Raw genomic sequence first — 17024 nt, 5'->3', positions numbered from 1 at the left:
ATTTTAAAGTTATATAATATAACCAATAAAATAATGTAAATATATAATTAAAATATAACTAACAAAAATTGAGAATAGGAGCAGAAAAACTCAACATGCAGGGATCTAAATACGTGACTTTAACAGAAGGTGTTCAACGATGTGGCACAGAGTTGAGAAATCAAGAAATGTAAAGAAATATTAACCAGAGATATGAAGATAATCAATAGAAAACCTAAAAATGAAAATGGTTGACATTGTCTCTGTAGGCCTAGGGTAGGCCTGGGGATGGCTGTGACTATTGCTTTGAATAGTATGCCCCGCCCCCTTCCCCAGGCTCTTTGTTCCAAAGTTCATGCTACTTTGATGAAACACTCTTTTTCAAAATTAGATAGATAATTTTACAGGATAAAGATTTTGCTTAGACATAAAAATAAAAAACAGTCAAGACAATATAATTCTGGACTGGTCTTCCTACTGGAGAAAATGACTGTAGCTCCTATTTCCTGAGCACCTACTTTGTATAAGATGGGATGCTAAGCACTTTATTTTCCTTGTTGCTAAAGTTCAAGACAAGGTAGAAGCTATAATGCTCATTTCACAGATGTGGAAACTGAGCTTCAGGAATTTAAGTAACACAAGTTTGAAGTAACAAAGTGGTGAAGTGGTAGAGCAGAACCTATTCCAAAGGCAAAAAAAAAAAAAAAATAATTAAAAACCAAATGAGAGGCCAGGGACCTTCAAGACGGCAGAGGAGTAAGACGTGGAGATCACCTTCCTCCCCACAAATACATCAAAAATACATCTACATGTGGAACAACTTCTACAGAACACCTATTGAACGCTGGCAGAAGACCTCAGACCTCCCTAAAGGCAAGAAACTCCCCGCGTACCTGGGTAGGGCAAAAGAAAAAAAAAAAAAACAGAGACAAAAGAATAGGGACGGGACCTGCACCTCTGGAAGGGAGCTGTAAAGGAGGAAAAGTTTCCACACTAGGAAGCCCCTTCACTGGCAGAGATGGGGAGTGAGCGTGGGGGAAGCTTTGGAGCCATGGAGGAGAGTGCAGCAACAGGGGTGCAGGGGGCAAAGCAGAGAGATTCCCACACAGAGGATCAGTGCCGACCGGCACTCACCAGCCTGAGAGGCTTGTCTGCTCACCCGCTAGGGTGGGTTGGGGCTGGGAGCTGTGGCTTGGGCTTCAGAGTTCAGATCCCAGGGAGAGGACTGGGGGTGGCTGCATGAACACAGCCTAAAGGGGGCTAGTGTGCCACAGCTAGCTGGGAGGGAGTCTGGGAAAAAGTCTGGACCTGCCTAAGAGGGAAGAGACCATTGTTTGGGGGTGTGAGAGGAGAGGGGATTCAGAGCACCCCCTAAACGAGCTCCAGAGATGGGCACAAGCTGCAGCTATCAGTGCGGACACCAGAGATGAGCATGAAATGCTAAGGCTGCTGCTGCAGCCACCAAGAAGCCTGTGTGCGAGCACAGGTCACTCTCCACACCTCCCCTCCCAGGAGCCTGTGCAGCCTGCCACTGCCAGGGTCCAGTGATCCAGGGACAACTTCTCTGGGAGAACACATGGTGTGCCTCACGTTGTCGCAATGTCACGCCAGCCTCTGCCACCACAGGCTCACCCCGCATTCCGTAACCCTCCCCCACCCCACCCAGCCAGAGTGAGCCAGAGCTCCCTAATCAGCTGCCACTTTAACCCTGTCCTGTCTGGATGGGGCACAGATGCCCTCAGGCAACCTACACGCAGAGGCGGGGCCAAATCCAAGGCTGAACCCCAGGAGCTGTGCGAACAAAGAAGAGAGAGGGAAATTTCTCCCAGCAGCCTCAGGAGCAACGGATTAAATCTGCACAATCAACTTGACGAACCGTGCATCTGTGGAATACCTGAAAAGACAACGAATCATCCCAAAATTGAGGCAGTGGACTTTGGGAGCAACTGTAGACTTGGGGTTTGCTTTCTACATCTAGTTTGTTTCTGATTTTATGTTTATCTTAGTTTAGCATATTATCATTGGTAGATTTGTTTATTGATTTGGTTGCTCTCTTCCTTTTTTTATTATATATATATATATATTTTCTTCTTTTTCTCTTTTTGTGAGTATGTATGTGTGTGCTTCTTTGTGTGATTTTGTCTGTATAGCTTTGCTTTTACCATTTGCCCTAGGGTTATGTCTGTCAGGTTTTGGGGTTTTTTCTTAGTAGTTTTTAGCACTTGTTATCATTGATGGATTTGATTTTTGGTTTGGTTGCTCTCTTCTTTCTTTCTTTCTTTTTATTACTTTTAAATATTTTTATTTTTAATAATATTTTTTATTTTTTAATAACTTTATTTTATATATTTTTATTTATTTATTTTTCATTCTTTCTTTCTTTTTCTTGCTCCTTTTCTTCTGAGCTATGTGGCTGACAGGCTCTTGGTTCTCCAGCTGGGTGTAAGACCTGAGCCTCTGAGGTGGGAGAGCCAAGTTCAGGATATTGGATCACCAGAGACCTCCTGGCTCCACGTATCATCAAACAGCCAAACCTCTCCCAGAGATCACCACCCCAACAATAAGAGCCAGCTCCACTCAACAACCAGAAAGCTACAGTGCCGGACACCGTATGCCAAACAACTAGCAAGACAGGAACACAACACCACCGATTAGCAGAGAGGCTGCCTAAAATCATAATAAGGTCACAGACACCCCAAAACACACCACCAGACATGGTCCTACCTACCAGAAAGACATGACCCAGCCTCATCCACCAGAAGACAGACACCAGTCCCCTCCACCAGGAAGCATAAACAACCCACTGAATCAACCTTCCCCACTGGGTGCAGACACCAAAAACAACAGGAACTATGAACCTGCAGCCTGCAAAAAGGAGACCCCCAAACAGAGTAAGTTAAGAAAAATGAGAAGACAAATACACAGCAGATGAAGGAGTAAGGTAAAAACCCACCATACAAAACAAATGAAGACGAAATAGGCAGGCTACCTGAAAAAATATGAAGAGTAATAATAGTAAAGATGATCCAAAACCTTGGAAAGAGAATGGAGAAAATACAAGACACGTTTAGCAAGGACCTAGAAGAACTAAAGAGCAAACACACAATGATGAACAACTCAATAAATGAAACTGAAAATTCTCTACAAGGAATCAATAGCAGAATAACTGAGGCAGAAGAACGGATAAGTGACCTGGAAGATAAAATAGTGGAAATAACTACCACAGAGCAGAAAAAAGGATGAAAAGAATTGAGGACAGTCTCAGAGACCTCTGGGACAACATTAAACATACCAACATTCAAATTATAGGGGTCCCTGAGGAAGAAGAGAAGAAGATATGGACTGAGAAAATATTTGAAGAGATTGTAGTTGAAAACTTCTCTAATATGGGAAAGCATATAGTCAAACAAGTCCAGGAAACGCAGAGAGTCTCATACAGGATTAATGCAAGGAGAAACACGCCAAGACACATCTAAATCAAACTATCAAAAGTTAAATACAAAGAAAAAATATTGAAAGCAGCAACAAACAACATACAAGGGAATCCCCATAAGGTTAACAGCTGATCTTTCAGCAGAAACTCTGCAATCCAGAGTGGGTGGCAGGACATATTTAAAGTGATGAAAGGGAAAAACCTACAACCAAGATTACTCTACCCAGCAAGAATCTCATTCAGATTCGACAGAAAAATTAAAACCGTTAGACAAGCAAAAGCTAAGAGAATTCAGCACCACAAAAGCAGTTCTACAACAAATGTTAAAGGAACTTCTCTAGGCAGGAAACACAAAAGAAGCAAAAGACCTATGATAACAAACCCAAAACAATTAAGAAAATGGTAATAGGAACATATATATCTATAACTACCTTAAATGTAAATGGATTAAATGTTCCAACCAAGAGATGCAGACTGGCTGAATGGATACAAAAACAAGACCCATACGTATACTGTTTACAAAAGACCCACTTCAGACCAAGGAAACATACACACTGAACGTGAGGGGATGGAAAAAGATATTCCATGAAAACAGAAATCAAAAGAAAGCTGGAGTAGCAATTCTCATATCAGACAAAATAGACTTTAAAATAAAGACTATTACAAGACACAAAGAAGGACACTACATAATAATCAAGGGGTCAATCCAAGAAGAAGATATAACAATTGTAAATATTTATGCACTCAACATAGGAGCATCTCAATACATAAGGCAATTGCTAACAGCCATAAAAAGGGAAATCGACAGTAACACAATCAGAGTAGGGGACTTTAACACCCCACTTTCACCAATGGTCAGATTATCCAAAATGAAAAAAAGTAAGGAAACACAAGCTTTAAATGACACATTAAACAAGATGGACCTAATTGATATTTAAGGGACATTCCAACCAGAAAAACCAGAATACACTTTCTTCTTAAGTGCTCATGGAAGATTGCCCAAGATAGATCATATGTTGGGTCACAAATCAAGCCTTGGTAAATTTAAGAAAATTGAAATCATATCAAGTATCTCCTCTGACCACAATGCTATGAGACTAGATATCAATTACAGGAAAAAATCTGTAAAAAATTCAAACACATGGAGGCTAATCAATACACTACTAAATAACCAAGAAATCACTGAAGAAATCAGAGAGGAAATCAAGAAATGCCTAGAAACAAATGACAGAGAAAACACGACAACCCAAAACCTATGGGATGCAGCAAAAGCAGTTCTAAGAGGCAAGTTTATAGCAATACAATCCTACCTCAAGAAACAAGAAACATCTCAAGTAAACAACCTAACCTTACACCTAAAGCAATTAGAGAAAGAAGAACTAAAAACCCCAAAGTTAGCAGAAGGAAAGAAACTATAAAGATCAGATCAGAAATAAATGAAAAAGAAATGAAGAAACAATAGCAAAGATCAATAAAACTAAAAGCTGGTTCTTTGAGAAGATAAACAAAATGGATAAACCATTAGCCAGACTCATTAAGAAGAAAAGGGAGAAGACTCAATAGAATTAGAAATGAAACAGAAGTAACAACTGACACTACAGAAATACAAAAGATCATAAGAGACTACTACAAGCAACTGTATACCAATAAAATGGACAACCTGGAAGAAATGGACAAATTCTTAGAAAAGCACAACCTTCTGAGACTGAACCAGGAAGAAATAGAAAATATAAACAGACCAATCACAAGCACTGAAATTGAAACTGTGATTAAAAATCTTCCAACAAACTAAAGCCCAGGACCAGATGGCTTCACAGGTGAATACTAACAAACATTTAGAAAAGAGTTAACACCTATCCTTCTCTAACTCTTCCAAAATATAGCAGAGGGAGGAATACTTCCAAACTCATTCTATGAGGCCACCATATACCAAAACTAGACAAAGATGTCACAAAGAAAGAAAACCACGGGCTAATATCACTGATGCACACAAATGCAAAAATCCTCAACAAAATACTAGCAAACAGAATCCAACAGCACATTAAAAGGATCATGCACCATGATCAAGTGGGGTTTATCCCACGAATGCAAGGATTCTTCAATATACACAAATCAATAAATGTGATACACCATATTGACAAATTGAAGGAGAAAAACCATATGATCATCTCAATAGATGCAGAAAAAGCTTTCGACAAAATTCAACACCTATTTATGATAAAAACCCTCCAGAAAGTAGGCATAGAGGGAACTTTCCTCAACATAATAAAGGCCATATATGACAAACCCACAGCCAACATCATTCTCAGTGGTGAAAAACTGAAACCATTTCCACTAATATCAGGAAGAAAACAAGGTTGTCCACTCTCACCACTATTATTCAACATAGTTTTGGAAGTTTTAGCCACAGCAATCAGAGAAGAAAAAGATATAAAAGGAATCCAAATCAGAAAAGAAGAAGTAAAACACTTTCATCAGTGTCTTATGGGTTTCTGCATCACTGATGAAAGAAATTAAAGATAATACAAAGAGATGGAGAGATACACCATTTTCTTGGATTGGAAGAGTCAACTTTGGGAAAATGACTATACTACCCCAAACAATCTACAGATTCAATGCAATCGCTATCAAACTACCAATGGTATTTTTCACAGAACTAGAACAAAAAATTTCACAATTTGTATGGAAACACAGAAGACCTCAAATAGCCAAAGCAATCTTGAGAACGGGAGGAATCCGGCTCCCGGACTTCAGACTATACTACAAAGCTACAGTAATCAAGACAGCATGGTACTGGCACAAAAACAGAAATATAGATCAATGGAATAGGATAGAAAGCCCAGAGATATACCCACACACATATGGTCACCTTATTTTTGGTAAAGGAGGCAAGAATATACAATGGAGAAAAGACAGTGTCTTAAATAAGTGGTGCTGGGAAAACTGGACAGCTACATGTAAAAGAATGAAATTGGAACACTAACTAACACTATACGCAAAAATAAACTGAAAATGGATTAAAGACCTAAATGTAAGGCCAGACACTATCAAACTCTTAGAGGAAAACATAGGAAGAACACTCTTTGACATAAATCACAGCAAGATCTATTTTGATCCACCTCCTAGAGAAATGGAAATAAACACAAAAATAAACAAATGGGACCTAATGAAACTTAAAAGCTTTTGCGCAGCAAAGGAAACTACAAACAATACAAAAAGACAACTCTCAGAATGAGAGAAAATATTTGCAAATGAATTAATGGACAAAGGATTAATCTCCAAAATTTACAAGCAGCTCATGCAGCTCAATATCAAAAAAACAAACAACCCAATCCAAAAATGGGCAGAAGACCTAAATAGACATTCCTCCAAAGAAGATATACAGATTGCCAACAAACACATGAAAGGATGCTCAACATCACTAATCATTAGAGAAATGCAAATCAAAACTACAATGAGGTATCACCTCACATCAGTCAGAATGGCCATCATCAAAAAATCTACAAACAATAAATGCTGGAGAGGGTGTGGAGAAAAGGGAACCCTCTTGCACTGTTCGTGGGAATGTACATTGATACAGTCACTATGGAGAACAGTATGGAAGTTCCTTAACAAACTAAAAAGTACCACATGATCCAGTAATACCACTACTGGGCATATACCCTGAGAAAACCGTCATAATAGATGAATGGATAAAGAAGATGTGGCATAGATATACAATGGAATATTACTCAGCCATAAAAAGAAATGAAACTGAGTTATTTATAGTGAGGCGGATGGACCTAGAGACTGTCATAGAGAGTGAAGTAAGTCAGAAAGGGAAAAACAAATGCCATATGCTAACACATATATATGGAATCTAAAAAAAATGGTTCTGAAGAACCTAGGGGCAGGACAGGAATAAAGATGCAGACATAGAGAATGGACTTGAGGACACGGGGAGTGGGAAGGGTAAGCTGGGACGAAGTGAGAGAGTGGCATGGACATATATACACTACCAAATGTAAAATAGATAGCTAGTGGGAAGCAGCCGCATAGCACAGGGAGATCAGCTTGGTGCTTTGTGACCACCTGGAGGGGTGGGATAGGGAGGGTGGGAGGGAGACGCAAGAGGGAGGGTATATGGGGATATATGTATATGTATAGCTGATTCACTTTGTTATAAAGCAGAAACTAACACACCATTGTAAAGCAATTATACTTCAATGAAGATGTTAAAAAACCAAATGAGAGAGGTCATGTCAGATCATCCCTCAAGGTACATTTCAAATCTGACATTCTCTAATTCCACAAGCAGAATGACAGCAAAGTCTACTCACTCTTCCATGTCAATCTAAAAATCAATCCAGACACCCAAAAGAATGTGGGTCATTAGATAAGATTTCTTTCCCAGAGGTTGTGTGTAGGGTCCAAAATGCTCGTTATCTAGCACAGGTGCAGGAATTTTCCTTTGCAGGCCCTACACCTGATGGGTCTGCCTCACATTCATATATACTTTATTCAATTAACATTTTCTTGAATCTACATTTCTGCATACAAAAATATTACTCTGTTATAGTATAACAGTAAATCAAACAAAAAAGAGTCTCTCTGTCAAAGCTTTGTTTATGTTTATTTTAAGAGTGTTCAAAAATCCACTCCATGCGGTTAGGTTTTACAGCTCAGGAAAACAAGCTCCAAATTTACAGATATTTCATAACATTCCTATCAGCATATAAGAGCTTCTTTCACAGCTGGCACAGAGTGTCCTTTCTTCTGTCTCTTCTAAATCGGTAGGAAGCTCCTTAGATCTCCTTTTGCGAACATTTTCTCTCCTGGCAGTGGGGAGTCACAAAGGATATGCTATTGATCTGGCGCTGAAGTGAAAATTTCCACACGATGAGAGAGTGCACAGAAGTACAAGTTCAGGCAGGAAACCAATGATTTTATTAATTATTGCTGGTTGCGTCATTATAAAAAATACTCTCAGGCTAAAAGGCAACATACAGAATGTGTGTGTGTGTGTGTGTGTGTGTGTGTGTAAGAATGAGACAGAGGGAGAGAGAAGGAAAAGGGGACACGAGATGAGAATGAATGCCATCCTGTAGACACCCCACCAGCACTCACCAGAGGAAATCAAGTTCCCGCCAGTTTGGCTGGGGTTCAGCGCCATCTGCATAGTATTTAAAAGTGAGAGCCAAACTCTGAGCTATTTTATTGGAGTTAGTAAAGAAGCTCTCCAATCTATATCTGAAACTCAACCGTTCCAGCTTCTGAGCATCACTAAAAAGAGCTTACGGAGGTCAAGAAACTTAAAAACAGCAAGAGGAACCGCTTTGCAGTCCATATAAAACTAGGAATCAGTAGCCTGAGCATTTGAGAAGACCATTTTGTCTCTCATGAATGGTGGGAAAATTCTGAGGCAGTTCTTGTGGGGAAATGTATGAGATAGAGGATAATAATAGTACTAATAGATAAAGCATACAGAGGACTTACTCAGAGCCAGGCACTGTTTTACAGTTTTAACATTCACTTATTCATTCAATCCCCACAGTAACCTTGTGTGGTATTATTATTATCCATAATTTGCCGATGAGGAATCTCCCAGGACCAGTTCCTAAGATAAGAATTCTCTTCCTAACATTGGTTTTTAAGTTCTGCTCTCTCAAAATCCAGTGCTTGTTTTTGTTCCCAAGTGACTCAGAAGTAAGCAAACGTGATTCTTAGTTTCTTTCCTTATCCATGAAGCATTTAAGAAACACATAGATTTGAGTAGATTAATAAAACTTATCTTGACATAGTTAATAGTAGTAATAGCTAACCTTTATTGAGAGCTTTCTATTGCCAAGCTCTGCTTTTCACATAATAAATTAAATCAATCCCTACAGCAAACCTGTAAGGTAGATGTTATTAAGATACCCATTTGCAAATGAGGAAACTAGGCACAGTGTTAGGTAACATGCCCGAGACCACAAAGCCTTCAAGTAGCTGAGACAGGGCTGAATACAAGCCCATTGGCTCTTGAATCTCTACTGTTGCTCTGGCATCTATTGCTGCCCTCAAAAATCAGTGGCTAAAACCAACAATTTATTATTATTTCTCTCAGTTCTGTGGGACTACGGGGCTCAATGAGGGTTCTCACTTGGGGCCTCTCAAGCAGTTATAATCAGATGGCAGCTGGGGCTGGAGTCAAATGAAGACATGACTGGGCCGATCATCTGAAATCTCTTCACTCACAAGTCTGGCACCTCTGCAGGGATGGCTAGGATTGTGGGGGGCTGGCTGTCCTTCTCTCTCTCTGTCTCCACCCAGTCTTTCCATGTGGATAGCTTGGGCTTTCTCACAGCATCATGCTCTCAAGACAGTAGGATTTCTTACATGGCAGCTGGCTTCCACTTGTGTGAGAAATCCAAGAAACCCTAGAAAAAGCTGGAAAGTTTCTATTTTACTTAATCTTGAAGGTCATGTAGCATCACTTCTCCACATTCTATTGGTCAAAAGCAAGTCACAGGGTCCACCCAGCTTCACGGGGAGGGGAATACACAGAGTGTAAATACTGGGAAGCATGATTCACTGGGGGCCCATTGCTGGACACCAGTACCATAGCTCTTAGCTACCATTATTTGCTGCTTATACTATAAACTGCAGAGCTGAAGATTTGAGCCCAGTTTGAACAAGGCACAACAATACTACTGAAAATAAGTACACAGAAAATCCTTTCCAAAATCATTGTCTTTTTCTACTAGATAGATCTTCAGAGGTGGCACTGAGTTGCCTCAAGATGATATCAGTGAGAGGAAGTCCAAAAATGTCTGGAAAGATTCTAAGCCTCATTAAGTAAGATAAAAATTAGCATTTTTCTTATTCCTTCCCTCTTTGGAACTAAGTTTAAAGTCTCCCTAGAAGGCAGGCATTTTCCTGATTGAGTTCGTGTCCTAGCTCTGCTGCTAAATAGCCTTGACTAACTTCTCAGCATGTTTCCCCTTCCTTTAAAAGTGCTTATTAATGTTCTCCATCATGGAATTGATGGAAGGATCAAATAAGATTATACACATAAGGGTACTTTGGAAACTAAAAAGCAAAGCACTCCTCACTATTGGATCTTGCTATTGGTGGATTACTGGTTGATGTACATCTCCTCTACTAGGCTGTAAGCTCTGTGATATGAGGGACTGTCCTGGACACTGCAGCATCCTCATTGCCTAGAATAGTGCTGAGCTTATAGTTAAGAAGACCATATGCTTTATCATCCAAGTAGGAACACTGTCAAGAGTGAAAGGGGACATTTTAAATAATTATGCTATAGACCAACAGATGTAAAATGGACCTATCCTAGTAGATACTGAATGAACATTTACTGACTACAAATATTACTTATGGTATTTATTTTTATATTTATATTTGTTCCTTTCTCATTATGAATCTTGTCATTCTCTCTTATCCCATCTCTCCTTCACTGTCACCCAATTTTATCTTTACTTTCAAAGTCAGAACTCAAATTATATCCCATCTTTAATGGTAAATTAACTCTTCCATGAATAGATTATCACTACTCTGAATGTCAAACTACCTCCCAGGAATTAGAGCTACATTTGATTAATCCCAAATATGATTGTTCGGCACCTACTATATAGCAAACTCTTAGCTGGGCTAGGCAGCACTGACCAAGACAAGCAAAGTCTTTGTCTTCAGAGAACTTACATTCTTGTGCAGTTAAGCAGACAATAAACATACAGATATTACAATCTCAGATTGAGGTAAGTGCTATAAAGGATATAAAATAGAAAGATTTGGGAGTCAGTGATGGAGGTTTTAGGAAAGGTAGTCTAGAGAAAGAAGACATGGAAGCTGAAATCTGAATGAATGAAAACCCCAGGCATATGAAGGGCTGGAGAAAGTGCTCGAAGCAGAGGGAGCAGCAAATACAAAGGGCTGAGGGTGGATGAGCTTGGCAGCACACTGAGGAACAGAGAGGTCATATGGCCAGAGCCTAGTGAACAAGGGGGGAGAACGGTACAGCTGTGGTTGGTGATCACTGGCTTTGAAGTAGGATAGACCCACATTACAATGCTGACTCTCCTTATCCCAGTGGTATGCCTGGGCAAGTTATTTACACTTTCTGCGTCTATTTTTCAGGGTTGATGTAAGGATTAAACAAGATAAAGGAGTGTGAAGCATCCTATACACGGTAGATACCATATAAATGGGAGATGCTAGAGTTACAAAATTACCTTGAGTTTCCCAAATGAATGCTCTTAAAATAATTCATAAAGGGCTGTATTTGTAACCTACTAACCCAAAGACTAGACAAAAATCAAAATCAGTATCATCTTGAAGTTTTTTGTTTTTACATTTCTCTGCTGGTCATCAAAAATTCACATATGGGGTCAATTTAAATATAGATTGGGCAGAATAAATATTGATATAAGTCATTTATCTTTTCTGGAAACTCCTCTGGAATCCCAGACTTGGTGCTCTTTACCTGTTTTCTAATCCCCTTGTCTCAGTGCCCCTTGCACATCATTGTTAATTCTCCAGCTAATATAACCAATACTTAGGCACCATGTTCCCTATCCTCTTTTTAACCCTCACCACATCCAACTCTGCATTTTTCATAGAATAACATAGTGTTGTTTCTAAAGAAATCCCAAGCTAGTCAGTCCATGCTGAAAGGGATGAAGATTTCTAGTTAGAACTTGGCTTTTTTGTGCTTGTCCTGAGTTGCACTTGTTGTGTAGGTGCCATTCCAGCCGCTCTCCACTGAAATGGACAGTGTATAAAGTCCTTTGTGCAGCTCTGCAGGTGCATTAATTATAGACTACCTGGATGCATCTAGAACACTTGGCAGTAGCAAGACAGTAGTCAATGTTCTGTTAAACAATGTTTCCAACGGTGTGTATTGTGGACAACTATAACAGACAGTCAGATAATGGCTCAGTATAATCCAGGAGTCATTTGATCATACCAATTGCATCCCTACTCAATTTTGTTGCAAAATAAATCTTTTTCTTTGATAATAATCCTTGAAGGTTGATAACAGGTATCAGCCTTGGAACAAGGTATAGGAGAGTTATATTTACTGTCATGAAAATAATTTCCAGTCAGGGAAATTCATTAGCATTACTGAAATGTTGGCTCTCGTATGGATATGCCCTAGTTCTTTACTGAAGCCAGGAATCCCGAAGGCATTTTCTTACTTTGTCTTCAAATGTGGAAAAACTCAGTAGTGCCAAAGATTCATTTTTTTTAAAAGATGAATCTGAGTGGATTCTTCACTAAATGCATAAGAAACGGAAGCAATTTGAATGACCTGTGTCGAAAATTAAAAAGCACTCATGTGGAAGAATCAGCATGTGGATCTCTCATATGAAGAAGAATAAAAGTAATTAAATCATCCTTTTTTAGTTAGTCCAAAGAAAACCCACCAAGATGAAAACAGTTTGCCAGCTCATTAGGTAAAGTACACAAAGGCAGTCAGAATTCTTTTAGCTTCCTTGAAGTTCAGGGTAAGGGAACAGACCAACCAGTATAGAAAGACTGTTCAGGTACCTGTCTCCCCCTCACACACCCTTAGAGAATATCACCTCTACCAAAAGGAGAGCCTGTTTCCCTAGTCTTATTTTTATTTAGCTAAGAAAGGTCTCTTGAGAGTAATTTCTTGACTTGTAGAGGAAGATGCGGGTGATGGCAGGGGCTGAGGTTTTTCTTAGTAGACAGAAAAGAATTACACTGTGGGAACTCACCAGTTCCAGAGGAGGTGAGTTTTCACATATTTAATGTCATTCATCTTGTAATAATATCAAGGAAGGATCTACAAAAGAAAGTTTTTTATGGCTAAGTTTTCGTAGCTCCTTCAGTTCCCTCAATGGACAATTAGTGACTAATAAGAACAGCCACATTGAATATGAGAAGGGATAAAGCAGAGAAAACAAGAACAGAATTCTTTGGGAAGGGAAACAAGCAGACATGTGCCAATACTTAAATTTAATACTCATTGTGAACTAGATCTTTTTCTTGTTCTTCTGTGTTTACCACTTCCAAAGGACATAGCCAAAGTCTCATGAGGAAAAAAAGCTGCCTTTCATCTGGCTCAGTAATTTTATGTAAAATTACCAGAGAGGGACCCCTTCAAGGGCCTGAGAGTGGGCTCTTGTCTAACACTCTGAAATGAATTGTCCAAGGAGACACATGTACTGACAAAGCGAAAGGCTTTATTGCAAAGGGGTGCCAGGGCAGAGAGCAGCGGGGTAAGGGAAGCCAAGAGAACTGCTCTACCTCATGGCTCACAGTCTCAGGTTTTATGGAGGTGGGGTTAGTTTCCAGGTTGTCTCCGGCCAATCATCTTGCTCGTGCCCATATTTGGTTCCACTCAAGGCCCTCCCTGGTGGCACATGCATATCTCAGTCAAGATAGATTCCAGCACAAGGGTTTCTGAGAGGTTGGCAGGACATATTATGGGTTGGTGCCTGCTCCCTCTTTTTGGCCCTCCCAAATTCTTCTGGTTAGTTTTGGAGGCAGCTTATCAGTTCCATGTTCCTTACTGGGACCTCCTGTTGTGAGACAATTTATGCAAGTGGTTATTTTCATGCCTGGCCGGGGTGAGTGGTTTTCGTCCACAGTTCCCTACCACCATCACTATAGACTAGGAAAAATACACTGACTTAAGGGAAATAGCATAATGGTATTTCATTTACCTCTGGAATCATGGACTCATAAATACAAGAAAAGCATTTTTCTGAAAGTCAAACTTCTGAAGTTTCCATCAAAAACCACAATTATACTCTCTAATCCTTAGCACGTAGGCTGTGTCTCAGCCCCAGTCTTACACTTTATTGAGTCCCATGGGCACAGGTTCCCAGAGGATTTCGTCACTGAGGTATCTCTTCAGCACTGGAATTTACACTGAATCCACAACCTCTTTCGTTTTCCCATTATGGCACAAAAAGTCCTCCAGATTCTTATGCTTCTACCCTCAGAATCATCTTGGACATATTACTCCTTTTCTTCATGAATAATTCCATTCCATTTATTGCAATAAATGTGTATTGGACCCTAATAAGTGCATGAGATACAAGGCTAAATAAAAGAACAATCCTACCTTCAAGAGACTCAGAGTGTGGTGTGAAAGAAAGACACATACACAAGTGACAACAACACAAGTTGGACCAAGATCAGTTCTAGCGGAGACATGCAGAGTGAAATGACTGAGGAGTAGAGTTTCAACAGGCAGAATGTGAGGAAAAGCATTAGAAGCAACTGTGACAACATGAGCACAAGCAAAGCATGAGAAACTAGTGAGTATATTCAAGGAAATGAAAGTGACCTGTACGTGGAGTAGATGGAGAAATTCGGTCAAAGATGAGGCTGGACAGCTCATATATGTACTCTGTCAGCACAGATCACCAACTGTGATCTTTCCTCTACCCTGTGTTCTTTTCACACACTTTCTCTTATTCCTGTTGCCAGAGAAGATTTTTCAGTTAGTTCGTCTCTTCACGTTTGATCTGCTGAACTAGATTATAAATGCTTAAGGAAAGAAACCATGCCTTCTATGTTTTTTTATGTACACCAAACAAGAGCAAGGATTGTACACAAAAAGCAGTCTTAGTGATTCTGTGTTGCACTGGGCACACTCCTCCAGTGCCTGTGGTCTTACAGGCAATTTTCTTTACAAGCAGAGACTCCAGTGGAGAAGTCAACATCCTTAGGAAGTAACTAGTGACCAAGATGGGGGCAGGGGGAGGAACCCAATTTTTGCTAAATAGAAGGTGGCCCGAAAGATTATAACATTCACGATCACCTGATTATTAGTAAATGGGGAAAATCTTAAAATACTGAAATTCCTACTACCTCTTCCAACAACTATCTCAAACTAGAAACAATGGGTTAGAAAGTCCAATTTCAAGATCTACTGAAAATCATCAGCCTGAAGAATTTTATTCTTTTTTTATCTCCTCCTACAACAATATTTCACAGTTCAAGTTTTGTCTTTACTTGTCCTTTTTACAATCTTTTTCACAATTTTAAAGAATGTAACATGCATTCTGTGGCAGAAGAAAAAAAAAAAGACAGGATAGCACCAGATTTACTCTGACCTTTTGAAGGTTCCAAATTTAGTTAGTTAGCCATTTCTATCCTCTGAGCTTTTCAGAAGCTCATGTGTTGGAGAGAACTAAAAATGGCAAACCCCTCCAAATTACCGGCATTTAAAAGGTTAAACAGTTTATTTTTATCCCACTAGCAGAGAATGAAAGCTCCTGTGTGTTCAGGCTTGCTATGACAAAGATCACAGCAAGGAACTGGAAATGATCTGTGCTTAACCCTTTCCATCTACAATCCTCAAATCTCACTCTGGGGATTTTCTTTCCAAATTTTGCAAAGTGTTAAACTGTGGCTCTCAAGATTGGTCACAAGGCAGCACAGCTGCTCCCTTTCTTCCTCAGAGTTGATCATCTCTGTCCTTAGAAGTCCAGAGTGCAGGATTCAAAATCCCCCCAATATGGAACTCTCACTGCAATCCACAGACTCTACTCTCTGGGCTGCTTTGGGGAACATACGATTCTTCTGTGTAGGGCAGTTTTCCCTCAAATGAACATTCTGATTCACGTTAATGGATTGCTTTCTCTGTGACCAGAAATAACTATTTTCAATGATATTGAGGGAAGCAAGAACCAGACTCATACCTTTTCTGTAAAAAGGTACAATGGCATAAAAGGGCAGTTAGGAACTTCAGAAGGAAATACTTAACCATTTATAAGGTATATGCTTTACTTCTCTCTCTCTGTCTCTCTCTTTCTGAAGATTAACTCTAACAATTAGTTTTATAAATTCACCACTTTGGGGCACACGTGCAGAAGGTGAGAATCCCAACAGTAGATGGTGGACGCTTTGTCTTATCGCCTATGAATTAGGCTTGTGTGAGACACTGCACCTCGTTCAAGAGAAATGGGGTCACCAAGAAGCAGGCTCAGCAAAGGGAGGGACGCATCCAGCTACTTAACAGCTTTGATCCTTTCTTCCTCTCCTCCAGACAACTCTCAATTTCCTACCAAAATAGCCATGGCTTATCTTTTCTTACTCATTTCAAAACCTGCTTTGAGAACACATAAATGGGTGGCAGAATTTCCAAGCATGAGAAAAGTGAACTACCCACTCTCACAAAACAAAGAAAGCCTGCTGCGCTGTTAAAAAATGAAAGCATTAAAAGTGGAGTTTTTTGTTTCTAATATTGATTTGGCCTTTGGAGGCACAGTTTAGGCTTTTGTGACCTATGCTCTGAGAGCCATCCTGGAAAGCATAGTTAGGAGGTGTGGTTAAAATACAGGTCTTAGATAAAGAAATTCACTACTTATGCAAAAGCGATTCTCTCTGGGGTCCTAAAACTACATCTCTATTCTCAGAAAACAAAAATGTAAGTGATAATAATGTGTTACATTCCTTGAATATATCAGCCTTACAAAACCACCGCTAGCCTAGGTTTTAAAAAATGTATTTGCTCTCTTCAAAGAATTTTCCTGCATAATATAAAAATTCTCCTTTTTTGCCACCTTTAGAGCACAGGGATGATTGGAACACGGGGGAGTCGAATCTTCTGGGGAGTTAAATCCTCAATTCAGCATGTAAGGTGAAAATT

Source organism: Delphinus delphis, chromosome 11 (genome assembly GCF_949987515.2).
Source record: "Delphinus delphis chromosome 11, mDelDel1.2, whole genome shotgun sequence".
Classification (NCBI taxonomy): Eukaryota; Metazoa; Chordata; class Mammalia; order Artiodactyla; family Delphinidae; genus Delphinus; species Delphinus delphis.
Note: the sequence above shows the minus strand (reverse complement) of the source record.